The 26,064-nt window shown below is 45.8% G+C and overlaps 1 pseudogene; it reads right to left on the minus strand.

Annotated features, from left to right (window-relative positions):
• The window catches only part of LOC122474384, a 74,355-nt pseudogene extending 49,600 nt beyond the window's left edge, over positions 1 to 24,755 (minus strand).
• Positions 24,756 to 26,064: the final 1,309 nt, after the last annotated feature.

Below are 26,064 nucleotides of genomic sequence, written 5' to 3' on the forward strand. Positions count from 1 at the left end.
GCATCTTTCCCTGGTGTTAGCTCCATGGAAGAGTTAAAAAGTTAAAAAGTTTCAATGCTCTTTCTGCATCTAAAAGTTTATTTTGTCCTCATAACCACGTCTCCCAGAATTCTCTCTGTGGTTTTGAAAACTCACCCAGTTAACAGATTTTTGAGGGTCTGTATATGCTGGAGGTGCCTCCTTTTAGAGATCGCCCCGTGTTTTCTTGTTTACAGGGACTGTATTCAGGAGCCAACAGTTGATTTGGCTGAGATTAATGATAGACTGAAGAGACTGAAACACTGTTTTTCTACTTGAGTTACTCTGCTCTTATAGGATATGCCATTGAGTGAATGCTGGACATAGGTGGGTTCCTTTTAAACCTGAATCGATATATTCCAGAAGTTGTGCTATTAACATTTGGAATCTGTAAAGCAGGCTACTTAAAGTAAAGGCTGTTGCTGTAAATTAGGGAAAGAGCGTTCTGTAGTCCTGGCTGCCATTGTTATTTAACTCTGAGGAGCATCAGAGGTGGTCTACCAGCCACCTGGCTTGGACTGGGAGTGACCCCGTGGAGCTAGCGGGCAGTGCCAGGCAGGGGGAGGCAGGAGGTAGCTTCTGTGCTTCCTGGTCCTCTTTATCTACACTCCCTCCCTAAGTGATCTCGTCCCATTCCTATGTCTTGCTGCAGTTTTCAAAGCTTGGTCAGGGAAACAGAAGCCATTCTAGGTTATCATCAGCCATAATTGCATTCATTCCGAGAATTAGAGGCTCACAAAAACTTTTGGAAAGGCTGGGAGCTAAGGTCAGGGAAATGGCCTGATCTCAGCTCCCCGTGGTATTGGGGTGGGTAATTCTCAAAAGCTTGCTCTGATGTCACCATTTCGTCCGCAGGAATTCCACTGGCCTATAGCTCTGAAGCAGGTGATTCTCTACAGCTTTCCTGGAAGCCCCCGGTTCTGCTGACTGACCGCAGGTCTGCCTGGGACTCGCGCGGGAGACGTCTGGCTTCCAAACTTTGTGCAAGTGTCTCTGAAAGGCAGATGCTAACATCCAAACGTACAGGGAAGATTTCTAAGGAAGGGTTTCCAGGCTTCTCTACCCTGTGGCACAGAGGAGGATGGAGCAGGAAGTGGCATTGAGGCCGACTCATCAGCTGAGAACCAAGGACATTGCCTGTATCCATTTAAGACATTTTTTCAGGGGGCGTCTGAGTGGCTTAGTCGGCTAAACGTCTGACCTCGGCTCAGGTCATTATCTCGCGGCTCCTGAGTTCGAGCCCTGCGTTGGGCTCTATGGCTGATGCCTGGGGCCTGCTTCGAATTCTGTGTTTCCCTCTCTCTGCCCCTCCCCAACTCGTACTCTCTCTCAAAAGTAAATAAACATTAAAAAAAATTTTTAAACACATCTTTCTCAGTCCTCACCACATGTGAAACACTGTGCAAGAATGCGGGAGACCAAGGCTCCATGATGCTCACCAATATGAGTGGGGGAGCTAATTGCAACTTGGTGGTCTTTATCTTCTTTAAGAATTACTCTCTTAGGAAGAAGGAGGGAAATGGAAAGGAAGAGAGAAGGAAATCAAAGAGGGCCTCACTGTCACTTACCTTTTGTCCGCAAAGCCAAAAACTTCCTTCACTAGTGAAGGCGATTAAACGAAAAAGCATATTAGCTATGCAAGTCCCTCACTGAGCCTTTACCAAGTCTAGATGCGTTTCAAGCATTGGCCGGGAGTTGTATATTCCAACGTAAAGAGAGAGACTCCTCAATCAACAGTTCTCAAAAGCGTCTGTTGCAGTGAAGCACTTTGAGAATATTAATACAATGGAGAAAAAAGTCTTTCCTTTTAAAAGTAAGAGGGATGATCGGGAAAATGGAAAAACTGATTCTTGGAAGATGGAGAACCGTCTCCTGGTTCCTCCCTCCAGCTATTACTTTTTTTTTTTCATCCCCGTTTCATCGTTTACTTGGTCTCTAAACCCTCTTTTTCTGCTCACACTGCTAGTGCCATTTGCCCTTCTCTCTCTTTATTTTTCCAAGGAGGTTTGGTCGTAGGGAGTGACGGTCCCCCCCACCCCCCACCCCAGTCAGGGAATACTCATTGTGTTCGTATAAATCATCTCTGGGTAACATACAACTGGCCGACTGCTCAGGCCAGTAGATCTTGGAATGTGTCCTCCACCCAAAAGCCCTCCTGTCTCCCACATACATCTGTATCACTGGATTTCAAAGACAGATAACGCACAGGAAGAAATAGAGCCTTTTTTTTTTCAGGACCCCCCTCCTCCTCCCCAAAACTCACCATGGTACCCAATGGGAATGAAATTAGATAATTAAGATTTTTTTTTTCCTTAGAAAATTTGCAAGATGAAGCCCCAAGAGGCAGAGCATGCCAGATGTTGTGGAGAGCATGACTGCCCAGTCCCTTTGGCCACACATGCTGAAGTCATGAAGTTGGGAAATCTGACTCAGGAGTCACCGTCCAGTGTGGGAGCTGACAAAGCGCCAAATGGTCTGGGACAACTGGTAACCCAGCCAGTCCCTGGAGCGCAGGCCTGGTCTGAGGGCTTTCTTGGGCAGGGGTCAGTCAGAGGGAGACTGGAGCGCTGGGACTACTTAAGTGTGTTCTGGGAAGCCTTGAAAGGTCAGTTCAATTCTGGGGTCAGGATCAATCATGGGTTTGGTGTCCCTGCAGGTACAAGGGAAGTCCTGAGCACCCGGAGTGAACCTTGGGTAAATGGTGCAGCACCTTGGATGCTTATGACAAATGAGACAAGATATCCAATAGTTCAAACGAGAGAAAGTAAGAAGTCTGTACTTCTGTGCCTTTTCTATTACGGCTTTACCTTTATTAAAATTACACTGTGAGGCAGTCATCACTTGCTATAAAAACGAACAAACACACGAGAGTGCACAAGGTTTTAAGTACAGGCTCTAGGTTCAACGTGTTGCTCGTGCAGCCCAATTACCACTCGTTTCCCTTCCGTCTTAGGCTATTTTCCCAGCTCCAAGTGGCATGTTTATGCCAGTCTTTTATGCATTCAGAAGGCTCGGGCTCTTCACTCACTTTCTTCAGTCTTGACCCAACTTGGCAACGCCGGCAGGATTCTCCTCTTTGGCCCCGCTATCAGCCCTGGAAGCAGCCCTGGCCTGCCCCACCTCCCTGAAGAGGAGAACACCTTTCTGGGCTCCCCTGGAGGGCCATTTCCCCGGCGTGGAGTCCTATAATCAGCATTGCCCGGTTCTCAGAGGAGTTCACACAACGGTCACCTGGGAAACTTGCTTTAAATGCAGATTCCAGGCGGCCAGCCCCGGCAGTCTGGGTGGGCCCAGTGCTTCTGGAGCCAGGTCCCAGGTGAGTCTGACAGAGCTGCCGAGAAACGCTGGCATGCCTGGGACAGCTGCCTCAGGAACTTCTTTTTCCAAGGATGCTTCCGCATGCCGCCTTTGGTTCCCCCCACCCAGCAGGTGCAGACGTTAGCTAACAGAAGTTCTTTGCCCTACTGCTGTATGTCAGAGCGTTTTACAACTAGCTTTCCGCAGAGCAGTAAAAAACAAAAGAGTGCAACTTAAACATAGCCAAACAACTTTTAACAGAGCAGTAAAGTGACTTCCTCACCGGCCTCTGCTCTGAAGCAGATCTGAGAAGCTGTGTTCACGCTGGACCTTTTTGTAAGTTTACCCTGGGCCCCTCTCAGATTCACCCTACAAGAGACCTGGACCGCCAGGTAGGTTGCAGTCTCCAAGGACCGTTACACTGGCTCATTTCAGACCTGTGTCCCCAGGGCCAGCTGGGAGCTGGCTGAGGCCTCGGGCCAGCTGGGTAGCGGTGCCTCATGCCCGGCGCGGCCTGGTGGCCTTCCGCGCGCTGCAGCATGGGTGGTCTGCGTGCTGGCAGAGCACAAGGCTGCGGGAGTTCACAGCCCCCTCTGGGGGACATGACGAATGGCTCTGCTGACAAACCGTGGTCTGCTTTCCATCGCCGAGCCATGAACGGTTTCGTTTTCAAAGCCAGAAAACAAACCACGGGAACCAGACACAACACACGCAGGCCACAAATGATGCAGCCATTTTCTCGTCTCAAGTAAGGGACCGGCAAAGGTAAAAGAAAAACAGCTTTGTTAGAATTCTTCGATGAAAAGTTAACACAGAAAACTCAAGTAGAGCTTGTAATGGTACCTCCTGTACCCTCCCCCGCTGGGCCTTCCGACCTGGTTGAGATTCAGTCCTCTCTGGTGGGCCGACCTATCAGATACCGGTCTTCTTCAGGAGCTTTCCAATTGTGCTCCAACCCTGGGGGCTTCCCAGGCCGCAGTGGAGGGGGATTTGGGCAGGCCAAGAAGTGCTCCCAGGCCCCTGCCCTGACCAGCTGCATTTCTGCCGGACTTACCAATATAGTGCCACCAAAATCCCTTTTGAAGGAAAGGTTTTGCAGGTAAAGAACATTTGAAATATTCTAGTCTAGGGGTGCCTGGGTGGCTTAGTTGTTAAGCATCGGACTGATCTCATGGTTCAGGAGTTTGAGTCCCACATTGGGTCAGCTTGAGCGCCGGTTTGGGTGAGCCCCACTTTTCTCTCATTCTCTTCCCCCCGCCCCACCCCTCATGGTATTCTCTCTCTCTCTCTGCCACTCCCTCACTTGCAGTCTCTCTCTCTCTCTCTCTCTGTCTCTCAAAAAAAAGGAAATATTCTAGTCTACTCTGGTCTCACATGCATTCCATGGGGTGGTTCCTGTGAAGAAAGGAGGAGAAAAGGATAGCAATTTTACAAGAAGTGCATCGATTTCTGTGCCCCTCCTCTCTCTGATGTTGCCCACCATTTTCTTCTGTCATTCTCTGTTCCTTCCTTTAGACATGTACATGATATTATAAGATTGCGTTATCAAGAGCCAGAAAGAAGTAGCAAAGAATTATGTCTCTGTAGATCACGAATGACAAGAAAAGCATTTTAGCTAACCAATGTGATAAGTTAGTCCCTGCCTCCGCCACCCCTAGTTGGCAGACAGGTCTCCGGGATGCCTGGGTCCTGTGTGGCACACCAGCTCATGGACATAGGCCTGTCCTCTCCATGTTCCTATAGCAACACTGGAACTATCACAGATAAACTTGGCCCTGGTTAATAATGGCTCACCCTTCTTTTTTTAATTTTTTAAAAAATGTTTATTTAGTTTTAAGAGACAGAGACAGAGCACGAGCAGGGGAGGGGCAGAGAGAGAGGGAGACACAGAATCTGGAGCAGACTCTAGGCACTGAACTGTCAGCACAGAGTTTGATGCGGGGCTCGAACCCAGGAACTGTGAGATCATGACCTGAGCCAAAGTCGGACGCTTAACCGACTGAGCCACCGGGTGCCCCAATGGTTCACCCTTCTATACACTCATCCCACACATGAGTGTTCCCAAATGGCCACGTGCATCATCAGTGGTTTTGTTCCGCAGCCATTGCTAACTGAGCTAATCTTCCTAGTGCCATGGTGGATAGCACGGACACATGCTAATGCAGGAGGTGTGATGAGAAGCAGGATGATGAGTGTTGAGGGTAGAAAGTACATTGTGGGCAAAGGAAGAGAGGCATGAATGGATAATAAATGTATGGCAGGCTGGTGAGAGCACCTGGAAAGGAGGGTGGGGCCCGTGTTGTGTTGGGTTAACGTGAAGTGGAATATTCTCTTAGGCAATTGGCAGACATTAAGAAGTACTTTATTTTTATTTTTATTTTTTTTATTTATTTTTTTGGGACAGAGAGAGACAGAGCATGAACGGGGGAGGGGCAGAGAGAGAGGGAGACACAGAATCGGAAAGAGGCTCCAGGCTCTGAGCCATCAGCCCAGAGACCGACGCGGGGCTCGAACTCCCGGACCGCGAGATCGTGACCTGAGCTGAAGTCGGACGCTTAACCGACTGTGCCACCCAGGTGCCCCAAGAAGTACTTTAAACAAGTGTAGTGATCTCAATATTTCAAAGCTAACTCTGGTGGCTCAGTGAAACGTGACTAGGGAGTGGAGAGGTGATTAAGAGTAGCTTTCTGAAAATGGTTCGTTTGTTCAGTCATTCAAAAAACCCTTCATGGAGTATGTCAAAGGGGAGAAGATTAGGGCTTAAACTATGGGGGTCATTGGAGAAAGGAGGAAGACATTCACGGCACATGTCCAACAAGACCTGATGACTGATTTGCTGTGGGTCTGAGGGAGGGGCAGGAGTCAGGGGTTACTGAGACCACAGACGGACCAATAGGACCATTATTCCAATGGGGACATGTAGGAAGAGGAGCTGTCTGGGGTGTGGGTGGCACAGCAGTGGGGCTGTGTATGGACATGAGCTTCCTCCCTAAGCAACGAGACGATCCTAACATTCGGAGGACTTTCAAGAGATTTAACATCAATCCACACCTTCTAGAAAATTAATGTCAAAGCAAAGAAGTATGTTGTAAGATGATGTGAAACAATCAGAAGGTGCTAACAGGGAGGTCATCAAAGGAACAATTTATTCTAAAGGAGTGTGACCCAGTACTAATGTGAAAGCCCTTTCAGTATTTGGGCCTCTCATGATTCAGAGCAGGGCCAGGACATAATCACCTCACCTTCAGTGAGGGTGGGCTTCTTTGGAGAACTTAGATAAACATTTGGGCCTGTGGAAAAAATGCTGGCTGAATTTCTTTTGGGGAAAGATGTTCAAGGGAATGAGGTGAGAGCAGAAGATCCTATTTTTTGCCAGTTTTCTCCCCTCCCTCATCCCCACCCTTTCAGAACATTCTTCAGAGGTGGTCCCCCAAGCTTCTGAAATCCACACTTGGTGCCCACTTCCTCTCTCTCTCTCTCACACACACACACACACACACACACAGTGAATATGGACAGCTCTGTGAGTTATTTGGATATTTTTTCCATATCACCTACTGCCCCACAGATGTGTAAGAAAAGATAGAATGGTTGGGTAATAGTAGAAAGAGCAGGGCTTTGGTGACGGACAAAACCCAGTGTTGAATTCTGCCCGATGGGACCCCGTGCAAGACGCTGAGATTCTCCGGACCTCAGTTTCTTTAAAACTTCTTAGGGCTATTTCAACATTGAGGCGATGTCTGTGAAATACCTTGGTAGGCATTTGACAAATATTAGGGTGAAATTAGGACTTTGGGTCTGTATGCTGTAAAGGCTTCCTTGTTTCATTGTTCATCACAGTGAATAATGGGCCCAGCATATCCTCCAACAGGTAAAACTCTCTAGAAACAAAAGTTTAGCAAATATCAGTGTGGAATTTATTAATGTTTTATTTAATTACTTGGGGCATTTAATGAAAGAATGAATTATTAAGTGAGAACATTGATTGTTCCCTGTGTAGGGCAAGATCTCCTGTGTATGCTTAAAATAGCTCCATAAAATGTAGAGCAGGCCATAGTAAATTAAAGAAAGGAAGGAAAATGGAATGGGGATTGAGAACACAATTTAGCCTGTACGTCTGCATAAAATGACAGCCACGCCCCAGTGATCCCACACACTCCTCATACCCAGCACTTGCAACTCTTCTAGAATGGAGGTGAGTCCAGACCCCAAAGAGAACTACATGCTGCTGTAAGAAGTTGAAAATGTATGATGGCTGGGCTCGTGGGCCACATAAGACAAGCTCTCTGGTTCCTGTGCCCCTCTAGACCCCCCAATATTTTTCATCCCCGCTCTGTGCCCCGGAAGACTTGCTTTGTGGCTTCTTGTTAGGTTTGTCCAATGGCAGATGCTCGCAGGATATGGAGGGGAGGGAGGGGAGAGGGCTTGAGGTATTTATCCCTCTGGTTCTTTCCACTGAGGTCATTGTCCCTCTCCAGTGGTGTCTGTCTCTGTGACACTCTCCTTCCACGTCCTAGAAGTTAAGTTTTAGGTTCCCTCTCCTCACCACTTTGGGCCTAGAGGTGGTGAACCACCCATGCTGGTCCACACGGCTGGGCTGGAGTGCTTAGTGCAAGGGGTGAACTGAGTCCTTCTTAACCAGTAACCTCTGAGTGCTTCCATGTGTTAAGACGCAGTCTAAGAGTTAATGGTTACAGTTTATATAACCTCGCATTTTGGAGATGAAGCTAAGTTATATTCCATATATTCCCAAAAGGAAAGCAATATCTGTTGAGGACCTACTCCTTGCCAGAATAGGGATATTTTCATCCTCATAGGAGGAGAAATTAGCATAGCATTATCCTCATTTTATATATGAGAACATATGGTCAGTAAAATTAAGTAACTTGTCTAAAGGTACATAACTAGTGGGTTTCGGACATGAGTGCTGAACACAACTTTTCTGATTTTACCGAGCAGCCACACCACTTCAAAGAAGAACGAATCCCTATCTGGAATGAACCACGAACATTTCCAGCAGTTGAGGCATGGCTATCCATTTCTGTGTTCCACCGGGTTTTCCACGGCAAACCTTGCGAAGACTGCATTGTATAAAAGGTGCACCATTTACAAGGAGTCTCAATGAGGTAAAATAGGAGGGTCTCTCCTGGTGGCCCTGATCTGTGCTATCAGTGAGAAGCCAGAGGTAGGACAGTATTGAGCCTCAAATGGAGCTATTAAGAAAGAAAGAGAAAGACAGGGATAGATAGAGACAGAAATGAGAGAGAGAGAGAGAGAGAGAGAGAGAGAAGCTTACATTTTGCCTTCCTTTGAATCTCGTGCATTGTGTTGCAGATGGTAGGCTCTGTGTCCGTACTAGTCACATTCACACCGAGAAATATTATATGGGGCTAGCAGGTGGAAATGCCCAGCGTGAGAAATGAAGAGAGAGAAAGTCTGGGCCATAAAGGGAAGAAAGACATGAAAGCAGTTAGCCTCGGCTTTCTAACTAAATACTCTGTCAGTGAAATCTAACAGTTACTGAGGACGCACACAGCATAGTCCAAATCAGAGGTTGGCTGTTTTTTAGCTGGGCGACTTTTGATTAATCTACATCTCTTAGCCCCTTTTCCCCGCTAATGAATAAAACGGAACTAATATTACCATGACTTACAGGGTCATTTTGAAGACTACATTCAGGCATAATACAGTGCTTGAAAGTGTAGTGGGTCAAAACAAATGGTCACTATGGTCGTCAGCATTATCATCATCATCATCATCATCATCAAGGATTTCAAAGCCTGGTTGAAAGGATAAGACAATAAGAGTTGCTATTTAGAAGGAAATATGTTCATACTGAACGACATTGTCTCAAAAGGAGAATGAGAAAGCTGGCTCTGGTCCATACCTTTGACTGTTGGGGCAAGCTACCTAATTTCCCTGAGCCTCGATTTTGGCATAGGTAAGATGGGGCTAATAATGTGTCAGCTTCCCAGAATACTGTGTTAATGACATAGATGAAATAAACCTGTTACCTTAGCATATGGAATTACAAGGTAGTAAGAAGGGTAACTTGTAACACCCCTAGTCAAGATTTTGCCAACTTTGACTGCCGTCTCAGTGGTGTGCGGTCCAGAACCAACATTTTAAAGATCTCTTTCAGTTTCCCAAAGCAATTTCTTGATTCATTTTCCTCTGTAATGTCCCCCCCTTGGAAGAAATAGACTTGCATGTGTTAGCCAGAGAAGGTGTGTGAATAGGGATTGGGGGAACAATAATGGTACAATATGCTGTGCTCACATGTAGGCATGTTATGCTTCTAGTAAAATTAAGGCTGCCCTGAGAATTCCAGCTTTGAACTTTGCCTGGAGAAAGGGGGGGCCCATTCTGCAGCTCTTGTCACTAAAGATACAGCAATAAGCCCTTATTTGGGAAAGTTTACTTTGAGGGGGGATGTTTTAAATTTTATTTAATAATTTCTCTTAGAACAGACAACAAATAGATATCAACCTCAGTTGACTCAACAAGTATTTAGTGAGTGACTATTATACAGAAGACCGTGGGCTCAAAAACCCCATCTCTTTAAGACTTATCTTTTTTTTTATTTTTTTTTTTTACGTTTATTTATTTTTGAGACAGAGAGAGACAGAGCATGAACGGGGGAGGGTCAGAGAGAGGGAGACACAGAATCTGAAACAGGCTCCAGGCTCTGAGCTGTCAGCACAGAGCCCGACGCGGGGCTCGAACTCACAGACTGAGAGATCATGACCTGAGTCGAAGTTGGACGCTTAACCGACTGAGCCACCCAGGCGCCCCTCTTTAAGACTTATCTTTACATCAATTTCTGCTAGACTTAATCAGGTAGAACGCCACCAGGCTCATGGCCACCCTTAGAGGGGTTAACATCTGAATTCTTCATAGGAGTAGCTGTGTGTGCCAGTGGGAATGAGGCCCTGTTCTCCTGAGTTTATTCTCCTAAGTTCGTGTTCTGGGCAAAGAGGAAAGGGGGCAGAGGAGCCCCCAGGCATGGGGTACAGACAACAAAAGCCATTGCATGGAACTCTGGTTCCACGGCTGGTGAGCGGGTGGGTGGCGGATGGAGGGGTGAAGATGTGGTGGGCCAACAAAATGATGTGAGCCTGACGGGGCTGCCAGATAAATCGGCTGTTCCTGAGTTCCTCTTGCGGGCTAGGTTCTAGTCATTTCTGATGTTGTCCTTTTCTTAAGAAAAATGCCTTAGGGTTTCCTGGTGACTTCTGCAGCAAGTTTTGGACAATCAGATAGCGAACCTTTTTGTGAGGTACAAGAAGAAGCCAGTGGAAGAGGGAATCCAAGCCCCCTTGAATATGCCCCAAGTGACTGTTTCGGTGGGCTTCTGATAGGAGGCTACAGCTCGTGCTGGTTTGGCAATAGGATAGCATCAACAAGACGGATCGTACGACCAGGGTGTTGAAGAAAAAGACTGAAGTCCTCTTCCGCAGGCAGCTAGGAAACTCCAAACACACACATGGGACAGGTTAGTGTGTGTGTTGGCCAAATATGAAGATGGAAAGAAAGAATGATTATCAAAACACCCACCCACCCTTTTGGTGGCCATTCCTTGGCCGTGGAAAAGGCAGCTTATGACAAACTAGATAGAGACTCTGAGAAACCAGCGCTGCATGGAGGTGGTTTCCAGGTTAAAAAAAAAAAAATGTTACTAATCCCTGCTTTGCAAAACATCAACGAGTACATGTAATACTAGCAAGACCTGAGCGTTCAATAAATCAGAAAACAATGGAGGCATTGTCTGAACTCGCCAAACGGTCCTTAGCTCCACAACGCCGAACACTCTCGTCTGCGTGCAGCCAAAACTCAGCCCAATCTTATCGAACTAAACTGATTTATGAGAGGAAAAACCAAAAAAGGGAAGCAGCAAAATAATGATATTAATTCTAATAATGCATTGACTAGGGTACATATAAATCACTGTCCCCACTCAGATTGATTTCATAAGGGTAAGAACTCCATGTGAAAGCCCATCTCCAGCCGCCCAGGGCCTCCTCTTGCAGATAGAGCTGAGGAGAAAGGGTGGGGGGTCTGCTGGAAGTTCACAGGAATTTTGCCTGAGAAAGGCCTGTGGGATCAACCCCAGAGGTACCGATGTAATTGGCCACACACACAAATGCTGCCGCATCCGAACATTTTTGGCAACACATGAAAGCCTCGTTCCTAGAGGCCACTTGAGTGTCCAAATAAAAGGGGATTTTTGTTAGTGAAAACTGGAAAGAATAACCCATCCTAGGATCAGGCTAATAGGGCCTGGCCTGTTAAAATGTAACACAGGGCTGGCCAGAGTTTGAAGTGTTGTTGGCAAGGATTTGGAGCAGCCTCGAGGAGAGCCAAGAGTGGCTTGCAAGGAAAACTCCTCTGCTGGTGAGGGAAGCTTTCCGTGGCCCAGAGAGCCCCCGTGGCCCGCCTCGAGGGCAAGAGCTTCTTCTGGGACAGGGACCGTCCATGCATGCAGAGGGCCGACAGCCCGGGGTGGGTTCTGCCTCCCCCCGCACCCCAGACTCCCCTGCTGAGTTCCCCATTCTGCCCACCAGCAGGCTGTGATTCTGGGCTGGTGAGGTTCTGTGGCTGACCTTGGGGGCCCACTTGTGCTCATAGCCTGGGAACAGCAATTGCTCTCCGTGACTTTGCAGGGTGTTGACAGCCGTGGGCTGAGGGATCTGGGGAAGGGAAGCAGAGAAAGTGATGTTGCAGAAATAGGCCACAGAGGCCTTGTCTTATCACCAAGGGCCCCCAGCTGAAGAAAGTTCTATTGCTGCTTGCTTCACAAAGGAAATGCCTTCTTTTACTGCAGGCCAATCTTGGCCTTCGTGTGGTGCAGAGGCTCCGAGGCTCTGCATCTAGCGCTGCCAGATAAAATATGGGGTGCCCAATTTAATTTGAATTTTTGATAAACAAACGGTAGCATTTATGCCCCGAATTTAAGTATGTATGTCCCGAATATTGTATGGTACATAACTATACTAAAACAATTATGTGTCGTTTTTTGTGAAATTCAAATTCAACTGAGCATCCTGTATTTTTATATGTTGTGTTAAGGAGAATTCTTAAAGGTGCCCCAGTGACCCTCACTTTTGTATAACCTCCTCCCCAAGAGTGTGGGAGAAAATCAGGGGCCGTGAAGAACACAGCTCCTGTGACTGACCTACATTACATGGCAGAAAGGAATTTTTGCAAATGTGATTGAGGTTGCTGATCAGTTGACTTTGAGTTAATCAAATAGAAGGTGATGTGGGCGGCTGCGCCTGACTGCACGAGCTCTTGAAATCAGCAGCTAGAGGCTGGAGACATAAGAAGTCCAAGATTCGAAGCAGTCGCGAATTCTCCTGTTGGCCCTGAAGGAGAAAGAACATGGCTGTGTGGCAGAGAAAGCCTCGTGGCAGGGAATAGTGGCTAGTCTCCAGGAGCCAAGAACTGCGCCCCAGTTAGTGGCTGGCGAGAAAACAGGGACCTCGGCCCTGTGCCACGATGAACTGAATTCTGCCAATCCCCTGCAAGGACTGGGGGGAGGACCCCAAGCCTCAGGAGAGATGGCACCTCTCCTGGCCACCCTGATGGTCACTGCGCGCGGCCTGAGCAGAGAACCCACCCGTACCGTGCCAGACTCCTCACCCTAGAAGCTGTGAGAGAGGAATCTGTGTTGTTTTAAGCTGCCAGCTTTGTGTAACGTGTTCGGTGGCAATAGTAAGCAAATTCATTTGCTAATTCTGGCAGCTCCTTCTGTGTCCTGTGGTGTCTAAGTCAGACCTATGCAGGTTCCTGGTGTAGGCAGAAAGGAGAGAAGATGAAGGGACAAGAGAGACCAGCGTACGTTGGACTTCTTTTTAGAAACCACAACAGAAAAAGAACGAGGGGAGGAAGACAGATCGTGTATTATCTGATTTGGCACCTGTGTCTTAGCAGGAAGGCATGACCTGGCCTCCTGGACCCCAGAGCACCAAAGTCTTGGTTTAGAACTATAGATACATCCACACGCACACCCCTGTGTGTCTTCCTTCCGGGGGAGGCGTTTGGGGGACAAGCTTGTGACTTGTCTCAGAGACAGATTCAGTTGGTAGTTCTGCAAGAAAACCTGTAGTGACAGCCAGAGCACATTACTGACCCAAAGTTACAGAAACACATGCACTCCGTGGAAGGATAAACACGCGCACGCGTGTGTGTGTGTGTGTGTGTGTGTGTGTATCGGGGTGGACTTTCCCTGGGCATTGATTCAGCTTTCACTTAGGTCATGTAAATGAGCCCTCATGGTCTAAAAGAAACTTGGATATCTTTTTTAAAAAGGTCAGAAGACCTGGCTTTATGTTTCAATTCTCTGAATGTTCTTTTGCTTATGGATTCCCCTAAAATCTCTTTCCAACAGTTTCTTCTGTCCCTCTGGCCTCATGCTGCCCTTGAAAGTGGCCAGAGGAAACTCTTAGGTGTCAGCCAGTCAGCATGGAGAGATTCTCTTTCATCCCCCTGAGTGTCTGGAGATGTGAGTTTAATGAGAGGCATCGACCTTTGAATTATACAAATGGACCTCTTTAGCAATCACTTCCCTCCCCAGTCCATACCCACCCTCAGCTTTTAATCTTCTCAATTATATTTCCTTTTCATTGATTACTACTTTGCTAACTTTCAGATTGAGCAGGCAGTAAAACCTCAGCCACACAGGTAATGCAATTGCTCTTCGAGCCTGACGCCGGCATCTCACCTCCTGAGGGGGCCCCCGGGCCTCCCTCCCACCCTACTGAGTCTTGGCAAGTACACTAGTCTTCGATCAACTTTCAAGATGGCCCCTTCCATCCCGAGATCTGTGCAATCCTGATTATGAAGATGGGATTTCAGCTTTGAGCTTTAAATAGCACAGATGAGGGGGGTTTGCTTGCTGCCAGAGTGTGGGAAGGATGCTCGCAGAGGTTGGCTATTTCCCACTGGGCCTGGGAATGGGCAGGTGATAGGCCGGGGAGCAGGGAGCTGTGGGTTCTGTTTCCCACCTCTGCTCTGACTTTTTGAGTCTGACCTTTGTTGAACCACTTAACTTTCTGTGCTCTCCTTTCGGTGCCATCTGTAAGGGGGAGACAATGACACTTGTCTGTGAAAATGCTTTGAGGGATGTTGGCATAAAAGACGCAATGTAAAAGCAAGTGATGGGCAATGTTTCCCATAAAGAGCCCCTTGTTTGCATCTGCAAGAGGCCCCATTTGAGGGCTAGGAAGAAAAATTGAGACATTTCCTTGATACGGAGGCCAGGCAGAGGACATGGCTCCCGACCAGTTAGAAATCCTTTCTGTGGCTGGGGGTTCCTGAGAAGCTGCCGGATGGGAGCCCCGTGAGGTGCATGCTGGGAACTGGCCACAGAACAAACAGATCTGAGGTCTCCGCACCAGGAGGACCCAGTGCCATATCAGGATTAGCCAAGGGACCTGGCGAGCAGTAAGGGGGGCTGACTCCCTGTGATTTACGGGCATTGACGCAGGGACCTGGCGGGGGACGGGGGAAGGCAGAGAACTTTGGGGACATTTTCAAAACTGGAGGTCGTTCAGAGGAAATTACTCAATAAAAACCAGGTTTCTCTAACTGAATAGATCAATTTACAGCTCATAAGGTGGAAAAAGTCTGAGACTTCAAGATTCTGGCTGGGCGGGTCTCCTAAGGTTTCCTCCCTTGGCAGGGCAGCTGTGGCTTTGGCTTTCTCACACCGGGCACCCCTTCTGTACCTTGAAGGGCCAGCATTTGTTTCTCTCTTTCTCTGCCACTTAATTTTTTCTGCTTGAGATTCTTCTCCTCCTCCTCCTCCTCCTCTCTCTTCCCCTTAAAAGCCTCCCGCTTTCATTCTTCACCTCCCTACAGACCTATTAGAGAAGTCCCTACCATTTTGTTTTCCTGATAATATAAATTCTTTTTCCATGATGCCTCCTCTCAGCTGCCTCCCCTCCCCACAGCTAGTCTCTAGTCCCTCTTCTCTCTGTTTTTCCATCAGGTCCCCAAAGCCGTTGCCTTTCTCCTCCAGCTGCCTGTGGTCTGTTTGGCTGCACACCTCTCAACCTCTCTATTTCTCCCTCTCTGCCTTTTATCATCCCAGCCCTTCTCTTTGGTTGCTCTCTTGGCTTTTCTCAGTTGCTACTGCAGTAATTCATCACGAGCATCCAGCAACGCCATCATCTATCGACTGAGCTTCTGTAAGTTGCACCGAAGCAACAGCGTTCTCAGGGAGGCAGGGTGGTAGGAAGATGGGCGGGGCACAGATGGAATTGTATTGCAACTCCATCATCCACCTGTCATCATTCACTTCTGTACCCATAACCCATCTATCTGTCCATCCACCCACGCATCCATCCAAGCCTTCACTCATTTAACCATTCATTGATTTCATTTATTCAACAAACTGCACCATATGCCAGGCAAAGGGCTAGACACTTGATCGAGAGGGATGATCAAATACAGACACGGGCCTTGACTTCAGTAAAGGCTAAGGAGTTGGGACCAAGACACTCTCTCGTCAGAACTTGACTTATTTAGGAATGGAGAATTAAGCTGAGATCTGGGGGCTGAGAGGGAAGAACATGCAGGTTGGGCGGGGGGAAGGCAGGTTTTGAGAAATCCTGCCCTTCCTCATCCCTACTAAATCCTCTCCTAAATGCTGGCCAAGGGCACTAGTTCTTCTAGCAGAAGTCAAGGCTGTTAGGCCACAGAGCTCAAGTTCAGCACATCGGATGACCTGGTAACGGTGACTTGAATATATTTAGACTAAGTGGCAAATAATAGACATCGGTCCTTCCCTGGGAACAAGCTTCATTAGGAGATAGAAGGTCATGGCATTTCAACACCCAAAGGTGGGAGAGCATAGGGAAGAGCATTCTTTCTCGTATGTGGCTTTGGCCCTAGGATGACGTGGTCACTCCACATGGTGCCAGGGGTAGATTCTGAGGGCTCAGGGGACAGCACGTGTTTCCTCCCCAGCCTGCTCTTTCAAGTGTCAGTTGGCTAGCCTGACAAGCTGCTCCTTCTTCCTTTGGAGCCTCGGTGCTTCCATAAGCTTTGGAGACCAGGCAGTTCTAGAAGTCCAGAACTACCCCCCTCCCACCCCCACTTCTCACTGGCACTGGTCACAAATTCAGAGCGGCCATTGGGTTTCATGGCTTGATGGCCTTGTAATTGTTATTGGAACTCACTGTGGATGGATTTACGGTAATGAACTCACCTAATAGCGAACCCGTCATGGGCCTTTTTGCAGACAGGATCTTTCCTGAGTGAAGATATTAGAAAACCATTCTGCAAAGGAAAAGCAATACTGACTGGTGACTTCAAGTTTAGGAAAAACACCACTGTTCGGGTTTTTCTGTTGGCATCTAACTTTAAACACTTCATTGGCCAGTTGCTAACCAACATGGTTTTTGGCCAGAGCTCTGTTTATGTTGGCACCAAATGTATGTATCACAAGCAGTTTGTGTGTTTCTGGGCATGTGTATATGTGTGTATGAGTCTGTATATGTTACAAACTCCAAAACTTTTGAACACAAGGTTTTGTACTCTTTTTGCAGATTCTTCTGGCCAAGAAAACAGGCAACTGGCAGGCAGGGCATCCGTGTGCATTAATGACTTGCTTTCAGGCCACCCCACCCCATCGCAGCCACCCTCTGGCTTGGCCTGGCCTGGCACTGAGCTCTCTTGGCCTCCCTGGACCCCTGTCCTACTGAGTTATGAATGAGTGAGGCGGCCCCTGCCCAGTAAAAGAGGCTCCGGGGACAGTGGGTGCTTTCTGGGTCACCTCAGTCTGCAGGACCAGGGGGCAAATCATCAGGAATGCTTGGGACCAGGAATTTACTCCTCGCTGGGGCCAGAAAGGCTCCATGTTTTTGTGGCTTGGCATTAAGCAAACAACTGCTTTTTTGTTCTCTCCTCAAATTATTTGTCCAAACAAAAGGCAACTGTCATGGGGAGAAAAGTACAATTTTTCCAGCGTTTGCCCCTTCCCGCGCCCCGTCTCACAGCACGCTCTCTGACTCTGTGCGTTTCCACAGCCCAGTGTCAGATTTCCAGCCCACAGAAAGGCAGGGTTTGCTGCTCCTAAATGTGAAATCCACCTTCCGCCTCTCTCAGGCCTGCTGACCCAATGCAGCACCAGAGCTAAGGGCAAATTTTACAGCTGGCACCTCTCCTCTCCAAAATCCCAAAAGGTTTCCCAAGTCCGTAAATCATGAATCCAGAAACATTCCCTGGGAGAATGGAAGTTTGGATAAATAGTGAGTCCTAGAAGAAAGCAGTCTGTTTCCTTTCCAACTCCTGTTTCTTCTGAAAGTTTAGCAGTTAGATCTTCTGCCTAACAGAGGATTGTTATTTAATTGCAAGGCATCCTCGTGGTGATGAAGCGAAAAGACGTGGCTTATCACTTTGTATCTCATTAGAATATGGTAAAATATGCTAAACAATCTAACTAAATGATACGGAATTTAATCTTCTTCCCAGGCTTGTTAGGATTAGGCTGTGTCCTTATCTACCCAGTCCACTCCTGATTCTCCTTCAAGACTTGGGGCAAATGTCACCTTTCTGGTGGGGACGTCTCGTGCCCCCTGACCTAGAGCCACCCTCCCCGACCTCTGCAGAATTAGGGCCACCTCATCTGTGCTCCCCTAATTCTCCCAGCACTGGCACGGTGCAATGTTTACACTTTTGTTCCAAAATAATTTTAGATTTACAGAAAAGTTGCAAAAAAAGTATAAAGAATTCCTGTACACCAGAATTGCTCAATCTTTTCCTCATCACTCTCCAAGTGCCTTTTTAGATATTTTTTTTTCCCCGATTGCTTTCTGACTTGAAATTTTAATACCACAGATAATGTATACCTTTTTATGGACTCTAAGTGTATCTGAACTTCACGTGGAAAAAGAGTAAGATATTTTGGCCTCCAAGAACAGTTTTTATTTCTTTTTTTTTTTTTTTAAGTTTATTTATGTATTTTGAGAGAGACAGAGAGAGCATGAGCAGGGGAGGGGCAGAGAGAGTGGGAGAGAGAGAATCCCAAGCAGGCTTCACGTTGTCAGCACAGAGCCTGACATGGGGCTCGAGCCCACAAAACTGCAAGATCATGACCTGAGCCGAAATCAAGAGTCAGACACTTAATCGGCTGAGCCACCTACCTGCACCAATAATTTTTATTTCTTTTAGTGCAATATTGCTTCGTGCAGAATACATGTTAATAGAGCCTGTTTGAGAGTAAGTTGCAGTCATGGTGCCTCTTTACCCCTAAATATTTTAGAAAGCATTTCCCATAAGTGAAAACTTGTTCTTTGCCTTTTAACAAATTTTTTAAAAAACACTTCCATCTCTTCCACATAGCTATAAGTTTTTCAAGGTCAGGAACCTGTGTCTCAGCCATCTTTGGAGACTGAGTACCAGAATAGGGCCTGGCATGTTGAAGGAGCGATTATAAAGTACTACATTTCATTAAGATATAGCATATGTCATGCATTTTCATATAATTTATATACGCTAACAATTATGAAAAAATAGCTTCTTTAAATATAACATATGTACTATAAGATATAGCATGTTATACATAATAACACAAAAATACATTCTTATTTACAAATGAATGGAAATCTTAGGGTCCATAGTATTGATTTCAATCACAAAGTATTCTATAGTTTCAGAAGCTGGAAGAAACTGGGCTGAAAATTTACAGACTTTGGAATCTGCCTCAAGCCCAGTGAATAAAACAAGAAACCACTCACCTGATGTCAGTTTCACAGAACAAGAAGGAAACTCTGAGTCGGTAGAAATTGGCAGCCACCATTTCAGTCTCAGCATTTACGCTGCTCTTTGGGAGGCAGTATAATTCAGTAACTCAAACACCTTCTTGCTCTCTTGCAGTCACTCTCAAATATTTATTGGCAACTTTGCATTTGATAAAAATATACTGGAGTTGGAGGCTCTTGAATCCTAGTTTTTATTTTCTATGTACTCAAACAAGTTACCTAACCCATATTTGCCTTGGTTTCAAGGCATACAGGAGGGCCGATGCATAGGGGCACTTGTACCCCAATGTTTATAGCAGCACTTTCAACAATAGCCAAATTATGGAAAGAACCTAAATGTCCATCACCTGACGAATGGATAAAAAAATTGTGGCTTATATATAAAATGGAATACTACTTGGCAATGAGAAAGAATGAAATATGGCCTTTCATAGCAACATGGATGGAACTGGAGAGTGTTATGCTGAGTGAAATAAGTCATACAGAGAAAGACAGATACCATATGTTTTCACTCTTATGCAGATCCTGAGAAACTTAACAGAAGACCATGGGGAAGGGAAGGAAAAAAAAAAAGAGCCGGAGAGAGCCAAACCATAAGAGACTCTTAAAAACAGAATAAACTGAAGGTTGATGGAGGATGGGAGGGAGGGGAAAGTGGGTGATGGGCATTGAGGAGGGCACCTGTTGGGATGAGCACTGGGTGTTGTCTAGAAACCAATTTGCCAATAAATTTCATATTAAAAAAATATTTGCCTTGGTTTCCTTGATTGAAATATGACTATTAACACATTGTGCTCTGTTCTGCTCCCAAGTCACTGGTTAATACGGTACTGAAAGAAAGTACTCACAATACATACATCTGACACGTTTTGTTTCCAGAATACACAGAGAGCTTTTACAACTCAATAATAAGACAGATAACCTAATTAACAAAAATTTTAGCTGACACTTCACAAAAGTTTTTAAAAAGTAGCCTATAAGCCCATTAAAAAATACTAAACATCATTAGCTATCAGGGAATGAAAATTTAAACCACAATGAAATACTACCATACACCTGTTAGAATAGCTAAAATTACAAATATCAACAATACCAAATGTTGGTAAGGATATGCAGCAACTGAAACTCTCGTCTATTTTTTGTGAGAATGTGAGACGGTGCAACCACTTTGAAAAAACAGTTTGTCGGTTTCTTCTAAATTGAAATATACACTAAATAGGGGGCGCCTGGGTGGCTCAGATGGTTAAGCGTCCGACTTCAGCTCAGGTCATGATCTCATAATTCGTGGGTTTGAGCCCCGCGTCGGGCTCTGTGCTGACAGCTCGGACCCTGGCACCTGCTTCAGAATCTGTGTCTCCTCCTCTCTCTGTTCCTCCCCCACTTGTGCTCTGTCTCTCTCTCTCAAAAATAAACATTAAAAAAAATCTAAAAATAACATAAACATGTGCTAATTGTGTGTCCCAGAAATTGCACTGCTAGGTGTTTACTCGCAAGAAATAAAAACATTTGTCCAGACAAAGACTTCACAAGAATGCTTATGGCTGCTTTATTCATGAGAACCTAAACCTGGAAACAATCCAGATATTTATTAATGGATAAAGAGGAATTGGAGTATGTTCGTACAATGGCATACTGCTCATTAATAAAAAAGGAACAAACTGCTGATACCACTGGTCCATATGACAGAATGGAAGACTCTCAAAAGCATTACACTGCGTAAAAAAATCCAGACACAAGAGAGACCATCCTGCCTGATTCTACTTATATAAAAGTCTAGAAACTATAAATCCAATCAGTAATGACAGAATCCGTGGTTGCCTGGGGGCTATGTTCTGGAGAAGGGACACGGGATTGGTGCAGAGGGGCACAAGAAAGCATTCTGGTTCGGTGGAAATGTTCCTTATCTTGACTGAGCTCTACTTTTTCGGGTGTATAAGTTATCACAAGTCATTCAACTCTATGCTAAAGTGGGTACATTTTATGTATTGTATGTTAATTATACTTCAGTGAGTTGAGTTTTAGAAAGCATATACTCAATGTGAGTATTGAGAGCAAACCTTCATCCTCAAACTCTAGAACTCTCCATTGTGCTTCTTCCATCGGGGCTTGGCACAGGCACCATAAAGCACTCCCGTTGGGTTCATTCATCAGAAGACCTAGTGGCAGAATTGCTGGTGTTCCTGCTTGGGCCTCACTTGAAGCTTGCAACCTTCTGCATTGCTCAGCAACGGGGGCAGAGGAGTACATCCATATCTGACATATGTTGCCCTCAAACTCCAAAAAGGGCCAAGCCAAAGATGTATCACTTATTCTTAGTGGTGAGGTACGCATGGTACAGTGAATTTTCTTTCACTCTGGAAGAAACATTCGGATACTATACAGATATCTGAACTTCTAGAAATGTCTCTAAGATCCCTGAATTTCCAATGCATGTATCTCCCGAACTCTGACACATATAGGTTTTATAGGGTGTCTAGGATATCTGTTTCCGCTTGCTCACTTGGTCTTTTAGCATTATGTCATCTAAACTATAGTCCAAAATTCTGTTCTGTGGGCTGTTATTAAGAGGATCAAAAATCCCTCTGATCTACAACAGATTGCAGGTTGCCAGAGGTGGGAGGTGGAGGGTAGGCCAAGTGGATGAAGGAAGTCAAAAGTTACCAACTTCCAGTTATAAAATAAATACATTCTAGGGATGTGATGTACACTGTGGCTATAACTAATAATACTCTATTGCATAGTTGAAATTTGCTAAGAGAGTAAATCTTAAAAAAAGTTCTGACCATAAGAAAAAAATTATGTAATTATGTATGGTGACTCACGTTAACTAGACTCATCGTGGTGATCCTTTTGCAATATATACAAATATCAAATTATTGTGTTACACACCTGAAACTAATATAACATTATATGTCAGTTATACCTCTGTAAAAAAAAAAAGTTAAACATTAAAAAAAAATCCCCCTGATCTAAATTATGGCACAAAGCAAAAGAACTAAGCAGTTCTGAAGATTGGCATGGTGAATATGTATTGTTATTCCTGCCCCGTAAAAGAAAACTTCTTTTAATAGAGAAAATGTATTTACCAGATCAATAGCCATCCAGCAGACCCACAAGGTGAAGAGACGACATTTAGAATAGCGGCTTCAGTTGTAGTCATCACTTAACAACACTTAAAATAATACCCCATAATTTTCTATCCATCTTTTGCAGAGCCAAACAGGCCAGTTAGAGATGTGGTAGGGACCACCATCTTTGAGACTTTAAATTCTTTGTTGGTGGACTACCTGTGCTATAGAGAGGAGTGCTTCACTCTCTATCTGATTCTAAAAGCCCTCACTCTGCAAGTTAAGGGGCCACTGTGGTTGTTCTACCAGTTGCTGAGTATATCTACTCAAACTACATTTTCAGGAACTGTGGAAATAACAGAAGAACATACTCATGGATGTAATGGGGCCGCTGAGAGATTCACCTGTACCCAAATTCCTTTTGTTCAATGGACTCTCATAAACATCCATTTTTACCTATGGATCGCGATGGTTTTCTGAAATACTAATGATTTGCATTATTTCAGAACCAACGTCCAATTATTCCTAAGAGGTCCAGATATTTCTCTTCTTCTAGTGTGAAATCATCTGTAGCTTGCTTTCCGGTCTGCCACAATGCTTGCCACTCCGATTTGTTTCTTAGATCTGTTATGCTCACTTTGACTATCCCCTGTTGGCTCTTGAGTTCATGATCCTGTGCTTTAGTTCCTTGATCAACCCTTGTCAGGGCCAAGGCCCAGGAGAAAATAGAACTGACCTATATCGAGAGAATAAATGTCTTTTAAAGCAGAAGATTTCACCTCCATATCCCAAATCAGCCAAACTTTCCTGGAGTAATTCTGTAAGTTCCCTGCCCATATGGAGACTAAGCTATTCAGCAAAAAGAGACCAGGACTAACTGTTCTGGGATGAAAACTTCTGTTCAAGCCTTTAGGCAAGACCAAGGCAACTGCTCTCCAAGGGAATGTTCCCTGTTCACAACTGTCTCTCTCTAAACTTCTTTACGACCTGGTAGCCCAGAGTCCTTCATCTCTGTGCCTGAGTTGTGACCTCTTCTGGTCTCGAATCTTGTCCCCATCTCAATACCCCTTCCTGCTTAGCCCAGCTGAGCACTAATAGCCTCCAATATCATAGGTGGATTTTCATGGTGACTGTAATGATTTTAAAATATATCCAAAAATTCTTTGACAATTCTCCCCTTAGAAGGTGGAGCCTAATTCTTGTCCCCTTGAGCGTGGGCCCAAATGAGTAGCTACTTTTTGAAAAATTTTCTTTAAAGGTTATTTATTTATTTTTGAGAGAAAGGCAGAGAGAGTGAGTGGGGGAGGGGCAGAGAGGGAGGAGAGAGATAATGTCAAGCAGGCTCCACGCTGTCAGTGCTGAGCCACAATGTGGAGCTCAGCTCACAAACTGTGAGATCACGACCTGAGCCGAAATCAAGAGTCGGACGCTTTAACCGACTGAGCCACCCAGATGCCCCTGAATGATCAACTACTTTCTAAAAAGAAATCAAGTGTGGTGGAAGTGATGGTCTGTGACCTCCAAAATTAGATCATAAGAAGCATTGTGGGGACTGCTCACTCTAAGAGTCAGGCACCGTGTTGTGAGGACATTTAAGCAGCTCAAAGAGAAGCTCATATGAAGGAGAACTGAGGTCTTCTACCAACAACCAGAACCATGTGAGTGAACTATCTTGGATGTGAATCCTTCAGGGTTAGTAAAGCCTTCAGATGATTGCAATCCCAGCCAAAATCTTAACTACATGTATCACTAGAAATATTGAGCGAAGCTATTCCAAATTCCTGACCCACACAAACAATATGAGATGATACATGTGTATTGCTGATTTAAGCCACCTATGCTTTGGGTTAATTTGGATTTTGTTGTTGTTGTTTATTTGTTCTTTGGGTTTTTTTTTTGTTTTGTTTTTTTTTTTTTTGGGGGGCCACAAAAAGCTTCATTTGTTTACATTGGTTCTAAGGCTTGGGAAAGGGCTCCAGGGTGGTTAAAAATCTTCCTAGTGGCTGCAGGGAGAGGCTCAGGCACAAGCCCTGGCACCAGGGTTACCAGAGGGGTCCTCCAAAGGCTTCTGGGTCTAATAGGCCCCCAGTCATGCTTGAGGGTGAGCCTTTTGAAGAGATACTCACCCATCCCAGCCTGGGAGCAAGCCAGCTTGCAGAGGCTAGTCAGGTGGTTGTCCATCTTCTTGATGGGCACCTTCTCAACTAGGAAGTGAGTCTCCAGGAAGTCACAGATATGGTCTCCATGGGCAGAACTCAGGGCACACAGATCTGAAAGGGCCTGGTTCAGGTTCTTCTCCAGAATCAGGACAGCTTCCATGGCTTCCAGGGTTTTACCCCACGCATCTTGGGATGGCTTCTGCATGTTCTGGAAGAGGACACGGCCTCTGTGTTGGTTTTGCATCTTCAAGAGATGCTCAGCGCCCTTGAGCTTCTCCACAGCCAACTGGTGGAAGAAGTGGCCCACATCCTCCAAAGCCCCATGCCGTGATCGAAATAGAAGCCCAGAGAAAGGTAGGTGTAGGACACCCACAGACACATGTTGACCGCTGAAGGCAGCCTCCACCTGGGTGGAATCATTCTGACAAATCTGGGAGCTCATGATTGATCGGCAATAAGGAGCTAAGCTCACAATAAAGTGTTGGCTGCTCCTGGAGGGAGTGGGCGGCCGAGAAAATGGCTCTCAAGGTTGTGACTGGAAAAAAGGTTGGAGGGTGGTCAGAGGCTGATAGAAGGGGCTTCCCTGTTCTGTTCTGTCCAAACACTGTTGAAGCAAGGGACAGATCCGCGGACTGACGGACACTCTTGGTTTTGGGCTAATCTGTTATACAGCAACAGATAACTAATACAGTGACTTAGCAACGACCTCTTTTGCTGTCCATGCTATTACTCAAGCCCATCATGGGAATTATGAGCCAGATGAGAGGGAATAATTTGTGATAGATCAGCGGGGAAGATATTTTGGGAAATGTGACCATTCCTTATACCAGACCTCCTCATAAACTGTGACAGCCCCACTGTATAATCTGCCTGTGGATATCACTAGATTTGTAGGGACATTTACATTTTTTAAAAACTTTAGAACTTACAAAGAAATATCCCACAAATGTTTCTTTGTATTTTCTTCCCAACAACTCTATGGAGGCAGGCAGTGCAGCTATTATTTTCCCCCGACTTAAACACGAGAAAACTCAGGCCCAGAGTTTCAAATTTCAAGTGACCAGGATGTGACAAAGTCAGGGTTTGAACGGAAGCCTCTCTGATTCCACATCTGGGTTACCACCATGCCCCTTAAAGAAGTGCCATTCCAGCTATGTGGGTCAGTTAAATTCGATTCAGCATATTTAACGGCAAGAGATAATATTTACAAAGTGCTTGGTGCAAGGCAAAGTACTCACTAAGTGGTAGCTAATACTATTATTATATTTATGGCACGCCAAGTGCTGGGAATACAGAGGTGAACAAGGCCAGGCCCCTTTTTTAAGGAGCTTGGACCAGGAGGAGAATCAGAGCCGGCAGAGGGATATGCTTCCAGGCTGCCTTGAAAAGCCAAAAAGAAAAGAAAAACAGTATGTAGAGGCCAGGTAAGTTAAGGCCGGGGGCGGAATGCCCAGGGTCCTTTACGGATCAATGCTCTGTCCCCTCTCAAATGAAAGGGCAGAACCCTCCCACCACAGTCAAAATGCCCCACAGCTGCTTCTGTGGGCCCTGGAGGGAAGAGGAGGACCTGGAGGTTACAGAATGGCTTCTGTGGCCGAAGGCATCCCGAGGTCCTTGGTGCCACCAAAGGTTTTCCTGAGCGGGGAGAAGAACCCTTCTGAGTGGCCTGTTGGGGGTCCTGTGCAAGAATTGAGGATCGCCTGTTTTGGTTTGAATTCTCCTGTTTTGTTTTGTGTTTTTTTTTTTAACTTTTTT

The sequence above is a fragment of the Prionailurus bengalensis genome, chromosome D4 (assembly GCF_016509475.1).
Source record: "Prionailurus bengalensis isolate Pbe53 chromosome D4, Fcat_Pben_1.1_paternal_pri, whole genome shotgun sequence".
In the NCBI taxonomy this organism is placed as follows: Eukaryota; Metazoa; Chordata; class Mammalia; order Carnivora; family Felidae; genus Prionailurus; species Prionailurus bengalensis.